General features: G+C 29.4%; 1 pseudogene; it reads left to right on the top strand.

Annotated features, from left to right (window-relative positions):
* Window positions 1–3,958: 3,958 nt before the first annotated feature.
* LOC117910965 lies at window positions 3,959–17,118 on the top strand (annotated as a pseudogene).
* The last annotated feature ends 1,472 nt before the right edge of the window (window positions 17,119–18,590 follow it).

Below are 18,590 nucleotides of genomic sequence, written 5' to 3'. Positions count from 1 at the left end.
CTATGGGATTGGGTTGGGGAAGGTCAGAGGGAGGAACACTAGAGGAGGTGGGAATCTCATCATCTTCAAATGGATTAAATTCATTACATGCATCAATACCAAAGTCAAGGTTTGCTACATCTAGGTGATGAGGATCCATTTTTAATTTTAGATGAAAAAAATAAGGTAAAAGAAAGAAAACAATAAAATTAAATATATAGAATTAAAATAAATAAATGAAATAACTAAATATAAATACCTCAACCTTATGAATAATGACCACTTGTAAAGTTGGTAGATATCTTTAGTACTTGTAAAGTTAGTAGATATCCTTACCATTTAAGAGAATTTCAATTTAGAGAATTGTGAAAAGAGAAAGTAGAGAGAATTGTAAATAATATAAGGAGAGAAATTTGAGAATTGTGTGAGAAAGAATTAAAATGAGGGTATTTATAGAGAAGTATTGGTGAGTAATTTACTTGTTTATCCCTAAAACTAGTTATTATATAGTTGTTGAGAGGGGTATTATAGATATTAGACATAAAAATATTAATAGTGAGTGATTTACTTATTTAACTTTTAAACTAGTCATTATAAAGTTGTTAGGAGGGGTAATATTGACATTTGACATAAAAAGTAAAGATAGTTATTAATTTACTTTTTACCCCTCAAACTAGTCGTTTTATAGTTGTTGAGAGGGGTATTATAGACATTTGACATGTAATAAAAAGTAAATAGTAAAAAGTAAAAAGTGAAATTTAAAAGGGCCAAGTGGGCTGACACAATGGGCACGGCGGGCCACGTGGGCTGTTTCTTTAGGCCCAACACAGCCTGCTCCTTTTGAGTCGTGCCGGCCTAGCCTGCTATAATGTCGTGCCACGGGCCAAAATAGGCGGCCCGACCCAATGGACATCTCTAACTTGGAGTCGCCACTTATTTTTTATTTATTTTTAAAGGGAAAACAAGATAAGAAAGAAAACCATAAGTGTGACTCCTTATTTGGAAAAAACAAGTCTGTGAAAAACCAAGTCTAGGTCCGGGGGTCAGGATACTTATTGGAAAGGTACGGTGGTGAGCCGTACCACCCCTCTAAGCCCATATATGTATGGCCTATACTAAACGAATTAAGAGAATTATGACAATTAATTAATTAATTATGGATACCAAGAAAAATAATCATGCAAATGAATATGTACAAGTCATGGTGAAAATCAATATACACAAAAATAATGATGAAATCTAATTACAAAAATACACAAAATAAATAACAAGAGAATTATGCAAAATGATTTATTTAACTAAATAAAAAAAATATTAAAAAAATAGTTTTCAAGAAATTTCAAAGGATTTTATTAAAAATGATTTTCAATTAATGATTTCAATTTATTTATTTACAAAAAAGAGTCAATTTATTTTCTCAATTTCATTTGTATTCAATTTTCAAAAAAGTTATTTACACTTATTGTATCAAAAGAATTTATTACAAAATTTCAATTTGGACACAAAAATTATTTTTACTTGCTTTTGCTAGAAAAAAAAAAGAATTTTTACAATTTTATTTACAAAATTATTTCAATTTGTTTTCATTTAAGAAAAGTGCTTTATACAAATTATTTAAAAAGACATAACTTTGTTTGCAAAGAATTTTTAATTAAAAAGAAAAAAATTTATATCCTCTATTTCTAAAAAATACTTTTAATTCCATTTTAATTAAGGAAAAAGAATTCATTTTAAAAAACATTTTTTGGACAATTTTTATTAAACAAAGAAATTTTTGGACAATTATTATTAAATACAATTTTTCAAATTCTATTAAAAGCACTTGTTTTTTGAATTTTTATTAAAAAAAAAAAACTCTCTTTTGTCAAGAAGAATATTTTAAAACTATTATTTTATTAAAACATATTTATTAAATTGTTCCTCTTATTTAAGCAAAATTTCTGGTTTGTTCGATGTTCAATTTTGTACACAATAAGTAAATATATACAAACAAATATTTATAGAAATTAATAAAAATAAAACCAAATAGTAGTGTGAAATAAAACGTGTACCCAAACAAGCTTACAATAAGTTCAATGTCTTTTTATAGCTTTTCGATTTCCACTTTCTTCCATGAAATTCCATACACCACGTGTCATAAATTTATACTCAGCCAATAGATTTGCAGAATGGATCCATGCAAAAACAAAAATAACCCAAAGTGTAAATATAAAAAAAATATATAGAGTCCAAAATAATCATTCAAACCCAAATTCAAACTTCAAATTAGTTTAATAGATTTCGTCAATTAAAAATGGGCCCAAATTAGCAAATATAACCCAACATAAATATCCCCATACCAATAGCCGTAGTGCAAAATTTCCCAATTAATTACCAAAAGACAAGCACAATTAACCAAACCTAAAATTGGATAAATTAAAATAAATTCTTCTAGGCCTAAATTTAATATCCCATAATCCAAGCCTAATTTAATATACATCACAATTGTCCCATGTCCAAATTAAATAGTTCAAATTGGTCAAACCTATATCAAATATTAAAGTCATCCAACAAATTTCACCCACATTGTGGGCCCAAAATTCATACCCACATTGTGGGCCTAAAATTCATATCAATTAACAAGCCCACATTAATAATACACATGGCCAAAGGAAATAATGTTTCAAGCCCAATCCAATAAACCCAAATAAATAACCAATAAGTAATAGGCCCAAGTCCAAATAAGATAAACAATATGCAATTGACATAATCCAAATATCCCAAATTAATTACCAAATGTAATATATCCACAAACCCAATTTCTATATAAAAAAAACAATACAATGTAGAGATCAAGAATTTATTATAATAAGAAAATAAAAACACATAAATAATAAATAAGGAAATGAAAAGTTACCCAATTTCAAATAAGAGAAGAGAGTAGCAGTGGAGGTGTGGAGGTGGGTCGCCAAAAGTGGCATCAGCAACCATCCGATAATCGGTTGACAAATGGAGCTGTGTAGTGGGTTTGGGTAGAGAGAAAGAAAAAAATATAAATAAATAAATAAAATAAAAGGAAAGAGAGAAAATGGAAAAAAATGAGGGAAGGGGAGATGGTGCGTGCTAAAGATGGTGGCTGTGTTGGACGGTAGGAAGAAAAAAAAAAATAGGGTCATGAGAGTGAGAGTCGTGAGTGGAAGTGGAGTGTGGGTGTTGTAGTCTTTGGGAAGGGAGAAGATGAAGAATAGGGAAAGAAAAAAATGGAGGTCGGCCACCCAAAAAAATGGGAAGCAAAAAACTAAAAAAAGAGAAAAATCAAAAGAGATAGAAGAGGGAAGAGGGAAGAGAGAAGAGAGGATTGGGATAAACTTTTTTTAGGAGGAGGGTGAGCTAGCTGTAGAGAGTGTTTAGAGGAAGAGTAGAGGAGATGGAAAATTGAGTATTCTTTGCTGGTTTTTGGAAGGAGACACAACTCACTTGAAACTAAGATAACACGGATTGGGAGAAGGCTCTCCAAGTGAGATTTCTGTAATCTCCATGTCTTTCATTTTTTACACTGCTTTACTCTCATTTTTAGTCAATTCTCTGAGAATTATTTGTTGTTTGAGTGTGATTACAAGAGATTAGATGTTGTCTTGCTGATCTTGGATTGATTGCAAACTTCACACTGTTTTGTTCTCCAATTTCTTTCAGTTTAAATATGATGATGAATTTGAATCTTGACTTACATTTGATGCTTGAAAGTTCTATCCAGTTTTTTGTTTAAGATTTATTCTGGCTCATTCTCTGCTTTAGGCTCATTGATTTCAGCATGAAATAAGGCCTTATTTAATGGATTGTTTGTTGCTTTGGGCATGCTTTGTTTTGGGTTATTTCTTTCTCTGTTCTTGGTATTAGTTTGTGTCTGTGCATCTGGCATGCACCCTTGGTCTAGACTTGTCACCCGAAGCCTCACTCTCGACACAAAGAAAGAGGATAAGAGATTTCAAAAGAGAAAGCAATGTTGAGAGCTGCTCATCTCCCACCAGGTGTATCTCCAGCTCTCGTTGCACTAAAACTATCTTTGATTCCCACTCTCAACCTCACATCTCCTTCAATCATTCGTAAATTATCTTCATTTCCTTCTCTACACACATTTCTTCCCAAAACATTCCTACCTGGTTCACCTTATCCTCTTTCTCTTGGCCTAAAGAGATTCCCTCACATGGTGGCTCAGCCATGTCCCAAAGCTTCATTTAGTTATGGAGGCAACTCTAGAAGTGGTAGGGAAATATTAGTGCAACACTTGCTTGTCAAGGAGGATGACCTTAAGCTTTTATTGGAGCTTCAATGGAGGATTTCTGGCAGAGTGGATTTGAGTGATCTGGTTGTGGAATACTCAATTTGTTCGTCCAAAGAAGATGGTGGAATGCTTGGATGGGCAAGAAAGGGGCAAATGGTACCAGAGTTTGAGGAGGTTGTATTTAGTGCACCTTTAAACAAAGTTGTAAGGTGTAAAAAAAACAATTGGATGACACTTGTTGCAAGTTATATCTAAAAGGGAAGAATCTTTTAGTGCACTGTGATTGTGTGGTGAAAATTGTTCGACCTGGAAATAAAAAAATTGTCTACTTGGCCGACACATTTAGAGATCTTCACCGATCAATTATTTTCTAAAAATTATGCCTTTTTCGCATGGAAATTTGTCAAACGGAGGCCATTATGGTAGACACTTTTCTCATTTTTTTTGGCATGTGTTGACTCTTGCTATTTGCTTGTTTCCAGTATCCTCATGGGTGCAGGTTACTAGTACTATATACATGTGTTGGTGTTCTACTACTCATACTCTCTCTGCTATTATTGAGACTTGCAATTTTTGGTGCTTTATGGATAATTCTTCAAAAGCGGGTCTGGTTTTTCCCTAACATCCTTGCAGAGGAAGTAACACTATGAGAATTATTCCGGTTTTTGTCCAAGAAAGATGAGGAGGAGTGCCCAAAGTGGACAACTAGGCTTTTGTTTGCAGTGTTGGCTGTGTTGTTTATATTGTTGCCGAGGCACCATGCCCCTGATGAAGCTGCAAGAGCCAGGTATCAGAAGCGAGTCTCAAACATAATAGATGATGTTCTTGAGTGGTCAAAAAGATTGGCTTTGTCTGAAATGATGGAGAAGCAGCAGCCAATAGTTGATGTCATAGAACCCACTGAACCGATCACCACAACTCATCATTTTTTTATATTTATTTCTTCATATTTTGATATCAAAGTTCAATTTTCCAAAATCCCAATTTTCAAAACTTTAATCTTCAAATAAGTTTCCAAAACTCCAGTTTCTTTCAAATCTAATTTTCAAAATTTCCATTCTCAAATAATTCTTCAAAATTCCAATTTTCAAAACTTCCATTCTCAAATAATTGTCTAAAATTTCAATTTTCAAATTTAATTTCCAAGACTTCCATCTTCAAATAATTGTCCAAAATTCCAATTTTCAAAACTTCCATTTTCCAATAATTTTCAAAATTCCAATTTTCAAAACTTCAATTTTCAAATAATTTTCAAACTCCAATTTTCAAAACTTCAATTTCCAAATTTAATTTTTAAAACTCTAATTTTCAAAACTTCAATTTTCAAATTTAATTTTCAAAACTCCAATTTTCAAATAATTTTCAAAACTCTCATTCTCAAATAATTCTCCAAAATTCCAATTTTCAAATTTAATTTTTAAAAATTCTATTCTCAAATAATTCTTCAAAATTCCAATTTTCAAAACTTCCATTTTCAAATAATTTTCCAAAATTCCCATTTTCAAATTTAATTTTCAAAACTTCCATTTTCAAATACTTTTCCAAATTTCCAATTTTCAAAACTCTCACTTTTAAATAATTTTTCAAAATTCCAATTTTCAAATTTAATTTTCAAAACTCCTATTTTCATTTTTTTTTAAATTCTAATTTTTAAATTTAATTTTTAAGATTTCAATTTTCAAAGAATTTTCACAACTCTAGTTTCTTTCAAATAATTTTAATTCCACTACAGTTTTCAAATATTTTTAATTCTACAACTTCTTATCCTTTATTAGGGTTTTAGGTAAAAAAAAAAATCTCATTTTTAATAAACTTGCTACCTTTCTCTTTAGGTAAGCACTTTCACAAATTTTCTTTGATTTTCTAATAATATTTTGTTTCTCTTGATTTTAAATAAGAGTGAATATGATTTTCATAATTCCAAAACAATGGAATTTGTAGGATCAATTCATGCAAAATCAATTGGCCTTTGGTGAGGGCCCTACATATGAGTTTCCTCTTCTGATTGTCAACTATTATGCTTAATAAATATTGTTTGATATTTGTCTTACTCTTTGATATGCATGTGATAATTTTATACTTGAGCTAACCTTGTTTCCATGATAGCGCACTATTACTTGCTGCTAAGGTATGATCTCACTCCTATTTTGCTTATTCTCATAGATGATTCGTTTTATAATTTGATCATTTTGGTATCCATTGATCTCTTAGTTAATTTCCATGTATGTTTCACCTTATTTAGTAGAGACCTTATTATAGGGCTTAGAGGGGTGTTACAACTCACCACTGTACCTTCCCAATAGGTAACCTGACCCTCGGACTCGACTTTGGTTTTCCATAGACTGTCTTTTCCAAATAAAGAGTCACACTTAGGGTTTTTTTTTCTTATTTTGTTTTCCCTTAAAAATAAAATAAAAATAAGTGGCGACTCCAAGTCTTTTTCAAAAAAATCAATTTTTCACCAAATAAAAAGCAAGTTTTGCCATCAAGTGGGAATGCATGGAGCAAAATACATGGTCTACACCAATCTAATATGAAAATTAAATAGATTTAACTACCGTATTGAAAAATATGTGGGATGTGTTTTGATAAATCAAATTGAAAGATCAAGTTTGAAATTTCTTGAGGAAGGACAAAAAAATAAATAAATTGTATTTCATGAGGAAGATGAAAGATTTCGAGTGATTACAAGTGTTAAAGGTAATATTTGATATTTTTTATTTAAATATAAATTTTATAGGTAGAAATATCATATTAAATAACATTTGAATATGTAATGATTTATAAAATTTAGATTTTAGAATTTTTTTATTTTTGTAAAATTGTTATCAATATTTTTATATCATTTTATTATGTCTTGAAGAGGGGAAACAAGAATTTTTGTTTCTTAAGAAGATATTATATGAAGGATTTTAAGTAATCACAAGTGCTAAAGATAACATTTGATACTTTTTTTTATTTAAATATAAATTTAGTAGGTAGAAATTGAGACAATTTAGTCATTTGTTCTAAAATTGTTATTAATATTTTTATATCATTTTTTTTTTTTGTGTATTCATGGATTAAATTCGAAGATGAAGTTTTATATGTATTGAAAAAGGAAAACAAGAATTTTTATTTCTTGAGAAGGTATTATATGAAGGACTCCAAGTGATTACAAGTATTAAAGGTAACATTTGATTTTTTTTATTTAAATATAAATTTTGAAGGTAGAAATGTCATGTTAAATAACATTTGAATATGCAGTGATTTATAAGATTTAAATTTTAGAATTTTTTATGAGTTTGTTATTAGTCAAATTAAGATAATTTAGTCATTCATTATTAAATAGTTTTCAATATGTGAGAGGAGGTATGAACAATGTGAGAGAGAGTACGAAAAATGTGAGAGATGGTACGAACAATGTGAGAAAGGGGTATGAACAATGTGAGACAGGGTACGAATAATATGAAACAAGGTACAAACTATGTGGATGTGGTATAAATAATGAGAGAGAGAGAGAGAGTATGAATAATGTAAGAGGGAGTACGAATAATGTGAGAGAGAGTAAGAACAATGTAAGAAGGGGTACAGACAATGTAAAAAGAGGTACAATGTGAGAGAATGTACGAACAATGTGAGAAATGGTACAAATAAAGTAAGACAAGGTACAAACATTGTGAGAGAGGTATAACCAATGTGAGAAATGGTATAAACAATGTGAGAGGGGAATACAAACAATGTGAGAAAGAGTACAAACAATGTGAGAGGGGGTACAAACAATGTAAGAGGGAGTAGAAACAATGTAAGAATGGATACAGATAATATAAGAGATGGTACAAATAAGATGCGGCTAGTATGAACAATGTGAGAGAGAGTATGAATAAGGTGAGATAAGTTACGAACAAGGGTACAAACAATGTGAGAGTAGGTATAAATAATGTGAAAAAGGTTACAAGCAATGTGAGAGGGGTTACAAACAATGTGGAAAGGGGGTATGAAGAATGTGAGAGAGGGTACAAACAATGTAAGAGGTGGTATGAATAATGTAGACAAGGTACAAATAATGTGAGAGAGGTTACAAACAATGTGGAAAGGGGGTACGAAGAATATGAGAGAGGGTACGAATAATGTAAGAAGTGGTATGAATAATGTGAGACAAGGTACAAACAATGTGAGGGGTTACAAACAATGTGGCAAGGGGGTAAGAAGAATGTGAGAGAGGGTACGAATAATATAAGAGGAGGTATGAATAATGAGAGACAAGGTACAAATAATATAAGAGGTGGTATGAATAATGTGAGACATGGTACAAACAATGTGAGATAAAGGATATGAATAATGTGAGAGAGGGTACAGACAATGTGAAAAATGGTACAAACAATATGAGATGAGGTACGAACAATATGGGAGGGGGTACAAACAATATGAGAGAGGGTACGAACAATGTAAGAGGAGGTACGAAAAATGTGAGATGGTACAAACAATGTGAGAGAGGGTACGAATAATGTGAGATATGGTATGATAATGTGAGAGATGATACAAACATTATGAGAAAGAGTACAAATAATGTGAGAGAGGATATGAACAATGTGAGATATGGAACAAACATTGTGTGAGAAGGGGTAAGAACAATGTAAGAAAGGGTACAAAAAATGTGAGAGAGTGCGAACAACGTGAGGGAGAGGATGAATATGGTGAGAAAGGATAAGAGCAATGTAAGAGAGGGTATGCATAATTTTATTAATCAAATTAAGATAATTTAGTCATTTGTCATCAAAATCATTATTTTTATATCATTTTTTTTTAATATTTAGGGATTATAAAATATTATTCATATATTTATTATAAAACAAAAATGTGAGAAAATATATGAAAGAATTTGAGATATGATATGAAACATTTGAAATAAGGTATGAAATGAAATAAAAATATTTATTTGTTGTTTTAAAACCAAATTGATAACAAGTATGGCTAAATGATGTAATTTTCTAACTAGTACTCTTTCTTTTATATTTCAGTTCCTTCATGGATATTATGGACACAGGCAAAGGAAAAGAATTCTTCATCAATTTGAATGATGAAAACTTTGATTACCAATATGATAGCAATGAGAAAGCTGAGTTTGATGACCATGCTAGTTTTAGAGAAGATTTTGAATGGTTTAACAACTGAAGGTGTATGGAAAATAGAGTTCAACTTAATATAGGAGGTGGAAAAATTTTGTAATTCATATGCTAAAGTTACCAGATTTAGTGTTAGAAAGAATGATGTGAAACGGGATACAAATCAAAATATAGTATCTCGTAAATGGGTTTGCTCAAAAATAAGATATCGACAAAGAGAGTGATTGGAGAATGAAAATCCAAATGAGAATCGAAGGCAATAATTAGAGTTAGTTGTGAGGCAATATTTCATATTGGGTTTAACAAACAAATAAACAAGTGGATTGTGAAGGAGTTCATGGTCGATCATAATCATCCTTTGGTGGAACAAAAAAAATACCTAATTCCTTTAATCCCACTAGGTCATGAAGAATGCAAATAAGGCTCAATTGAGAGCAATGCATGGTGTGAGCATGAGAACTAGCCAAATTATGGATTACATGGTGCAACAATCAAGTGGATATAGTAATGATGACTTCACAAAAAAGGATCTATATAACCATGTTGATGCTAATCCTAGAGTTCAGATAAGAAATGGTGATGTAAAGGCTACCTTGGCTTACCTGTGTGGAAATGTTGAAATGGATCCATCATTTTCTTACAAGTATAATGTTTATGAATACAATCGCTTAGCAAACCTTATTTAGGCAAATTTTGCAAGTGGATTGGATTACACTTGTTTTGGAAATGTGTTAGCATTTAATACAACTTATCGAACCAATACTTATAGAAAACCATTGGTCGTACTAGTTAACATTAACCATTACCATCAAACTATAGTGTTTGGATGCACATTATTGGTAAATGAGAGTGTTAGCACTTATACATGGCTTTTGGAGACATTTTTGGATAAATGAATAACAAGAAGCCTTTTTCTATTATTACTGATAGGAACAAAACAATGTGTAAAACCATTAAGAGAATATTTCCAAACTCTTATAATTGATTATGTGCTTGGCATATTCAATGCAATGCATTCACTAATGTCCATATCAAAGACTTTACTAATCATTTTTGCAAGTGCATGTTCATGAAAGGCATTGTTGAAGAATTTGAATGTGTATGGAGTGACATGTTGGAAATGTTTAATTTTCCTGGACCTAAGTAGGTGAGAAATATATATGCTAAGCATTCCATATGGGTAGAGGCTTATTTAAGGGGGCATTTTTTTTGCAGGTATGAGAAGCACACAAGGATGTGAAAGCATGAATGCATACTTTAATCATTTCCTTAAAACTCGTTTGAAGCTGTTTGATTTTGTGTAGCATTTTGATAGATCACTCTCACATATTAATAATGAGGCAAAGGCAGAGTTTAAGACCCCATTCTTCAATTGTTCTAACAACCAAACTCTATGCACTTGAAAAACATGCGACAATTGTTTTCGTAAGGCAATCTTTTCTCAAATTTAGGGATGAGATGAAGAGTGTAGAACCTTTTTGCCCTGTTAGTACAAAAAATCATGAAGGTTATCATGTCCATACATCGACCAAGTTTAAGAGCCTTGACAATTTCTCAAAAATATGTTATGGTAATGGTGATTAGTCTATGAAATGTACATGTATGATGTTTGAGTCATTTGGTTTTCCATGTTCCCACATGATTGTTGTAATGAAGATAGAACACCTTGAAGAAATACCTGGGAGTTTTATTATGAAAAGGTGGTCTAAGTTAGAAAAAAAATGGTCCAAATTCAACATGGTAATGAAAGTCAAGGCGATGTGGCTAAAATCATAAGATATAGGGAACTCAACTTTATGTGATTAGGGATGTCTTATTTTGCATCTCAATTGGAAAAAGCTTTTAAAGAGGCTAGATGTGAAATTCAAAGACTTACTTGTCAAATGGAAGAAATTTGTAAAAATTTAGTAGAAGTAAGTGAATAGGAAAATTTGAAAGCTATAAAACACCTTGTTCGAGATCCTAACATTGTGAAGACCAAATGTAATCCAAGTACTTTAAGAGACAAATTTTTGAAACCAAGGCGTTATGGGAAATGTAAGAAAGTAAGACACATTGTTCGAAAATGTCTAGAGTTCATTAACACTCACAATGCATCCATCTACATTAAAGATTCAATTGAGGAAATGGTATGGTCAAACCCCTCACTTAATTCATTAATTATTCACTTTATAATTCTTTTCATTTGGTTAAATTGATTGAAAAAAATTTGTTTTTCTTTTTCATTTTTTATTTATATTAATATAGGGGGACATGCCTTCATTACTAAATCACAACATGAAAGGTGGATCAAGACATAAGACAAATAAGTTTTCTCAAAATATGAGTTTTAACATTTTTTTAATAAGTTTTATTATGATATGCAAAATATTCTTTATGAGAGTAATTAAAAAATTAAATCATATTATAGGAAACAATTGACACATTCCATAATGGTCCAGAAACAAGCTTATGTGATTCATGGCTTAGGTTACATCCACCAAATTACTTCACAAACCAAGTAAGAGTCATAGAGCAACTTACACCATATGTCATTTATCAATATATAAGTTTTAGTATCAAAACCAATGAGTACTACTATAATGCAAAAAAAATCAACAATTGCCTTTGTTCATTATGTAGACAAAAAATAACTCTTGATTGTCTTCTATACTATTTTTTTCTTGCTTTTTGCATGATTGTGAACTTTATTTAATATTATGACTTTCTCATTATTTTCATCATCAAACACTAATTCAATTTCCAACTTGTGCCTTGTAAGTGTAGACTCTAAATTGATAGAGATTGAATTTGAGTCCATGTACTTTGATATTTCCATATAAGTGCTTTTACATAAGCACAAGGCTATACAAGTGTCTATAATTAAGTTGCTTATAGTTTCTACATGGGTTATTTAATTAATTGGAGCTCATTAGGTCAATTAATTAAATAGAATCCATTAGGTTTGATTAATGACTTAAGCCCATAGGATGGCTCCAAGTCATTGAAACCTAGTTATAAGTATATATGCCCTTTTAAGGTTTAGGGTTAGACTATTCCATGATCTTCCATTCTTAGAAGAAAACCCCTAACTACCATTATCTCTTAAGAAGAAAATATCACGTTTATCTTGTGCCAAGATTCATGAGAGAGAGACATGAGGTGAAAGATCTATTAGTCTTCAAGAGTTTCTACACTAATTGGAAAGAGATCTGAGAGCATTCAAATTAAATCAAAGGTATGTTTTTTGATTTGTGCTCAAACCATGTGATTTTCTATTGATAAAACATGTTATTTTGGCATAAAAGAGAGCACAAATTAATTTTTTTAGCTTATGTTATTGCTAAAGTTCTTTTTTGTTTACTAATGTGAATTTTTTTATGTAGCAAAATAAGGTTTGAAAACATATTTGGAGAATTATATAAGAAAAGGGAAGGATAAAGGAAAATAAGGCATCAAAGGAAGGTTTCGATAAGAATAGTTCTATTGAAACAAAAGATCTCATGTCTATATAATTTCAATACAATTAAAAATGTATCAATTTCAATCATGGCTTGAGGAAAGAGTCTACAACAATTCGATACAAGGGAAAGAATTTGGATACATCAGTTTGGGAATCAAAATGGCTAAATACAAGGAATGAGAAGTTGCTAAAGATTCTTTGTGTGTAGCTTTGTTGAAATTCACAACTTCCAGATTTGATATATTGTTGTAAAAACATTGATTTTAATTAGCTTTATTTTTCAATTTTTACTTCATGGTTATTTTAAGTAGGTTTTACTATTGTTGTTTAGTTGGATTGATGAGGTGCCATTATAAGATCTTGCCACATGGACATGGTATTAGTATAAATAGGTTATTGATAGTTGTAGCAGACATCTTAGATATTTTGATCTTTGATAATTTGACTCAATTTTTACTTTGAAGTGGAATTTTACATTTCCCTCTAATTTTTCATATAATTTTTTAATCACTTTTTTAACAACCAAACATAAGTATAAAGGTCAAATTCTTCATGATTGGGAGCTAAATCTCTTCAAATATGGAAGAGAGTCATTGTAAAGTGAAGATCAAGTGAAAAGTGCATTTCTCTATGGAAAATCTCATTTATTATCTCTTAATTTGTGGTTTTCATTTCTCTAAATTGGAATTCTTATTAATACCACTATATATCTACCATAAATGATCCTTGAGGATACAATAACTGCTATTTGCATGTTGATTCATTATTATTTGTTAGATCATCTATGTTTGGATTTATGAGGAGATTTAGGAATGTGTCTAGATTTAAAACTCTGAAGATAAGAATTTAATGAGGTGCAACTGATTTCACCTTAGTAGGAATCTTATTCCAGCTTTATTAGATCCAGAAATGTCCCTCTTCCAATTATGATTTTATTTCATTTTCTTCACTGATTTTAATTTTTATTTGCATCCATTTCATACTATGTTTTCATTTTATTTTCCACAATTCAGTCCATTTGATGCACTTAATCTTATTCATCATGGATAAAAATAGTTAACATTGACTAGATCAAAATAAATTCATGGTAATTGTTTTAGTAAATTACTAGTTCCTTGTGGAGATGAGCTAGCTACTATGTTAGTTTTTTGTTCTTTTTTATTTTATCAAAAATCATTTTGGTTTGGGAACAATAGGTATCAATGATAAATTTGATTTAACTTTTCAAGACAATTCTATTAATATAGTTTAGAGATACAAGCAATAACATAAACCATAAATTTGCAAACCATCTTCTTTAACACTCTGGATTGTTTTGGAAAAATTACACATGCTATGTTATGCCTAGCTTCTTAGTTTCATTTGTGAAACTTCCCAAATCTAGATCTAGGGTTTTCAAACCATAAGCTTATACCAAAATGACCTAAGTACACTTAAAAATGACAATTTGGAGATAACAAAGTAATGAGTGCAATAGAGAACATATTTAGAAAAGTCAAATATGTTTTGACTAATTTTGGTTCATAGAGTACATGGACTAATTTTGTAGCCTATTATTTTATCTATGTGCTAGTAATTAATTTAACGGAAAATTACCATGTAGGGTGGACTACGGGTGATAATGACCCAAAAGGGTTATCAACTTTGATAATTCTTGAGCAAGGTAGGACAAAAGAGAGAAAATCCCTTCAAAGGCCATTTAGTAATGTAATAGGTTGAAATATTCCACAAATGTCCATCAACTAAAAATGGGTGAAATTCAAGGAAATTAAAAGCATCTAAAGTTTTTTTTTTTTTGTTGGACTGTTAAAAGCATGGGGCACCACGGTAGTTGTAATACTCTATTTTTTAACCAAAATTTTGGATTTTAAACTCATACAAATTATTATGCATTATTGTTCTATCTAAAAACTAAAATACTTCTAAGAAATATTTTCAAAACAACATCTAATTTGTGTTATACATACATATATATATATATATATATATATATTTCTATTTTTACTATTATTTTTAAATTTTATTAACAAAATAGGTTTCATAATTATGTTAAAAGAATGATTTTTATTATTTTTTTCTAGTTTAAAATTGATAAATCATGTTTTTGTATTGAGTATGAGGAAGATATAATGTTTAATTTTTTATTTGGGTTGTCTAAAAGAACTAGAAAATGGTGGAGAATGTTTAATTGTTTTTAATTTTTGATAATAAAATAGTTTTAAAAAGTTATATATGTATGTATGTATGTATGTATGTATATTAATGCATTGAGTGGACAATGTTATCCACATATGATGTGTTGGATGCCAATGAGATAAAAAAGTATCTCAAATACTATTACTATTGTTATAAAATAGAGGTATGATAAAAATATATTATAATTACAATATAAATATACTTACATTACAATAAAACCTAATTGGAAAAAATTTTGAACTTTTTTATGAAACTGATAGTTTTGTATGATCATACTATATTACTTAGTATACTTATATTACAAACCATCTTTCAAACTAAATGATACACTAATTTGAATTTACAAGACTCGTAGTTGTTTTTTTTACATATATAAAAATGATTAAACAATTTTGATACATTTAGTTAATAATATTAATATACTGGTATGATGTGTTAATACCAATGACAATAGACAATTTTAAAATTATTAATTTTATCATAAAATATAGGTGTGACATAAAGGCATTATACTTACAATACAAATACACTAAAATTACGATACATTACGACATAATGAAATTTAAATTTTTTCACATGCTATACTACCAATTGAATAGTTGAGTGTTATTGAATTGAATTGTTTGTGAAAACTAATTGTATATTCTATTAGGGTAAAAAAAGTTTTTACTTGGTCATGAACAATTGTTAAAGTTTATATGTTACACGTATAAAATGACATCATAACCTTTGATCGAGTTTGGTTTTTATTCAAGAGAGACTGGAAATTAAATTTCTTATTTTAGCGGGATCTTTACAAAAATCCCAATTTTTTGAAAAAAAAAATAGTGGAAAAAAGTATCTTACAAATAATTTAATTCTTATAATAAAATAAAATTATATAATTATTTTATTTTAGTTTTTTATTATCTTTTTTTCGACCCATTTTCTTGATTATATATATATATATATATATATATGTATGTATGTATTTTATTTATTTATTTCTATTTTTTTTACTTTTTAAAATTTTTTTAACCCCTTGTAAGCAAAAGAGTAATGAAAAATGAAAAATTTATTAAATCATTCTTTACTAATATACTAAATTGATGTGTTAGGTCAAAATAATTTATGATATTAATATAAAATAATACGCTAGATTAATAATACACAATTTGTTAAATTATTTTCATAGTAAAAAAAAAAAAATCTTTTATCTTCGACTTTTCTTTTAGAAACTAATCTCATAAAAAATAAATAGCTAAGTTACATTGATTTTGGGAAATGAGATATGTACTATAATTGATGGTGTCATCAGAACAAAGTTGTTGATGAATAAGATGAATTTATTGATAGATAATATAAAAACCGACATTCAAAGGTTAAAATTTTTTTATGATCAATTTTGTTCTTCAAAGGCGAAATAAGTGACCCTTCCAAGTCATTATCATTCCCAACTTACCTTTATACATATATATATATATATATATATATATATATATATATATATATATATATATATATATATATATATCATATTCTCTTAAATTTAATATCACTTTGCACCATTCCATAGCTAATAAACTCTGAGTAGCTAATAGAAAGCAATTGGTCTAGAATCTCATGTTCGAATCGTACTACAATATAAGAAATTTCATCAATAATTAATACAAACAAATTAGAAATTCTACTACAACATCTTTTCCTCTTTCATTTATTTTGTCTTATAACTATTGTTATTAAGAAAGAATTAAAAAAATTACTTTATTATATGTCATTCTTGAACATTCGGTTAGAGCTAATTTCTTTCTCCATATAAGGCGAGCCAACTTTCATTTCATTGGGTGTTGAAGCACAACCCAATTTTGGTGCTGCCCTCCTCTTTCATTTTTTAAAGTGATGTCTGAAAATGAGCCCATATCGTCCTAACAAGAGTCCATAGCTGGAGCATGTTGTCTCCAGAATTTGATATCTTCACTGTTCCTTAGATAATGCTAAACTAGGAGACGTATGTAGGCAACCCCCCAAGAGCCCCCAGGAAGAGGCTTGTGAGGTATGACCATACTTTGAAGGTGTCGGTGAAGAAGAAGAAGGTGGACAATGGAGACAACACTGATGGGTGGAAAAGAAGTTTGTGTTCAAAGGTTGTGGAGTGAGGAAGATGAGTTGGTGCTGTTAGAGGGTTGGGGTGTCACGCCCCAAAACCCACTCCAAGGACATGACGGTCATTTAACACCTCAAGCCCAAAGGCACAAAGTGGAAACGACACAAACATTCGTATTGTAACTAGAAATTTATCAATGACTAAATTCCTGTTCAGAGTAGTAGGACAAAATTCTAAAATCTCCAAGTATCAACTTTAAAAAAACTAATATATCAACCAAAGTGTTATTGTCCAAATAACTCCAAACTCAAATAATTCAAACTAGAATTAAGTTTTAACATCTAAACAATGTCCAACATAAAGAGAGTTTAAATAAATGTCCTAATAAAGCCAAATTTCCCTCCTAACGGTCACTCCTAGCTCGAACTGAGGTTACCTGAAAGATTATCAACAAAGGGGGATGAGCTCAAAGCTTAATAAGGAACATTAATACAATTTCATGGATCAAACATTTTCAATCATGCTTGCAAATAGGAGATATAACATATACTTATTTTCATAAAAACTTTTGAATTCAAAATACTAATACATTCAAACTTTTCAACAAAACTTTCTCATATCCATTTCAAAACAATTTCTCATCAAAACCAAATCAAATACATGCAAAATATCTTTACTCTGGTTATCGTATGAAAAATGGTGCCCAATTAGGTGAGGCTTCACAATTGAGTGACTAGTTTCAAATTTGTTCCATTTAAGGTGAACAAAACCAAATGTCAACAATTATAACCCGTTGACTAGGGCCATATAATATCAACTAGCAAAAATGTCATCAATTATGACCCATTGACTAGGGTTATATAATCCAGAGTCAAACACTTTATTTCATTAATTCAAACTTACAAAACAAAATATCATATCTCCTCAATTTTTTCATTTTTTATAAACAAAGAAAATTCTCAAATATACTTTCCATACAAAACAAATATTTGTTCCATGCGTAAAGATAAAAATAATATTTTTACACATTTCAAAATATAATATAAAAAAGAAATTATTTTCTTTTGTAAAAATCTGCATTAATTTCCCTTACCTTGAAGAAGCGCTCAAAAACTTGAAGTATTTAGCTTGGTGAATTTACTCCTCACTTAACATAATATCATATACAACTATCTAAAGGTAAAAATTTGATAATCCTAAAAATATTTTATTTAGTATTAGGGATCCTAATTAATTTCTCATGCTAATATTATTACTACCCAATATTATTTTCAACTTACAAAACAATAATAAATTAATTTAGTGAGTTCCAAATTATTTTAAATTCATTTTCTTTGCTAATCTTACCCTCACTATTTATTTCTTTATATACTTAAATTAAATTAAAACCTATACAAGAAACTATTATTATAAGAAAATTCTACAGTACCGAATGAGGTATTGTACCAAAACTTTTTTCATCCGTTAGATGTCTAAGATTAGATCTTAGCCATCCATTTTATTTTATTTTTTAAAAGAACAAGA

The sequence above is a fragment of the Vitis riparia genome, chromosome 3 (assembly GCF_004353265.1).
Source record: "Vitis riparia cultivar Riparia Gloire de Montpellier isolate 1030 chromosome 3, EGFV_Vit.rip_1.0, whole genome shotgun sequence".
NCBI classification, from domain to species: Eukaryota; Viridiplantae; Streptophyta; class Magnoliopsida; order Vitales; family Vitaceae; genus Vitis; species Vitis riparia.
The sequence above is the reverse complement of the archived record's forward strand: the minus strand, read 5'-3'. Positions and strand labels throughout refer to the sequence as shown.